The sequence below is a fragment of the Urocitellus parryii genome, chromosome 8 (assembly GCF_045843805.1).
Source record: "Urocitellus parryii isolate mUroPar1 chromosome 8, mUroPar1.hap1, whole genome shotgun sequence".
In the NCBI taxonomy this organism is placed as follows: Eukaryota; Metazoa; Chordata; class Mammalia; order Rodentia; family Sciuridae; genus Urocitellus; species Urocitellus parryii.
Window position 1 is genome coordinate 12884382 of NC_135538.1, and position 1544 is coordinate 12885925.

A 1544-nucleotide genomic window follows, 5' to 3' on the forward strand; every position below is an offset into this window, starting at 1 on the left:
AGCATTTAGTTCTCTGGGGTTGGCTAGCTTCACTAAGCATTATATTATCCAACTCCATCCATTTACCTGCAAATGCCATGATTTTATTCCCCTTGAATGCTGAATAATATTCCATTGTGTATATATACAACATTTTTGTTATCCATTCATCTACTGAAGGGCACCTAGGTTGGTTCCACAGTTTACCTACTGTGAATTGTGGTGCTATAAACATTGTTGCGGCTGTGTCCCTGTATTATGCTGTTTTTAAGTCCTTTGGGTATAGACCAAGGAGTGGGATAGCTCGTCAAATGGTTGTTCCATTCCCAGTTTTCCAAGGAATCTGCATACTGCTTTCCATATTGGCTGCATCAATTTGCAGTTTCACCAGCAATATATGAGTGTACCTTCTCCCTCCGCACACACCCTCATCAATGCTTATTGTTGTTTGTATCAATAGCTGCCATTCTGACTGGAGTGAGATGAAATCTTAGAATAGTTTTGATTTTCATTTCTCTAATTGCTAGAGATGTTGAACATTTTTTCATATATTTGTTGATTGATTGTATGTCCTCTTCTGAGAAGTGACTCTTCATTTCTTTGGCCCATTTATTGATTGGGTTATTTGGGTTTTTTTGGTGTTTAAATTTTTGAGTTCTTTATATATCCTAGAGATTAGTGCTTTATCTGATGTGCATGTGGTAATACTTTGCTCCCCAAATGTAGGCTCTCTATTCACCTCACTTATTGTTTCTTTTGCTGAGAAGAAGATTTTTAGTTTGAATGCAGCCCATCTATTGACTCTTGATTTAAATTCTTGTGCTATAGGAATCTTATTAAAGAAGTTGGGGCCTAATATGACATGATGGAGATTTGGGCCTACTTTTTCTTCTCTTAGACACAGTGTCTCTGGTTTAATTCCTAGGTCCATTTTGAGTTGAGGTTTGTGCATGGTGAGAGATAGGGGTTTCATTTTGTTTTGTTGCATATGGATTTTCAGTATTCCCAGAGCCATTTTTTGAAAAGGCTATTTTTCTCCAATGTATGTTTTTGGTGCCTTTTTCTAATATAAAATTACTGTAGTTGTGTGGGTTAGTGTCTGTGTCCTCTATTCTGTACCATTGGTCTACCAGTCTATTTTGCTGACAATACCATGCTGATTTTGTTACTATTGCTCTGTAGTATAGTTTAAGGCATCACTATACCACCTGCTTCACTCTTCTTGCTAAGGATTGCTTTAGCTATTCTGGGTCTCTTATTTTTCCAGATAAATTTCATTACTGCCTTTTCTATTTCTGTGTGGAATGTCATTGGGACTTTGATTGGAATTGCATTCAATCTATAGAACACTATCAGTAGTATGATCATTTTGACAATATTAATAATGCCTATCCAAGAACAAGGTAGATCTTTCCATCTTCTAAGGCCTTCTTTGATTTCTTCCTTTAGTGTTCTGTAGTTTTCATTGTAGAAGTCTTTCACCTCTTTCATTAAGATGATTCCCAAGTATTTATTTAGAGACTATTGTAAATGGGGTAGTTTTCCTCATTTCCCTTTCAGATGAT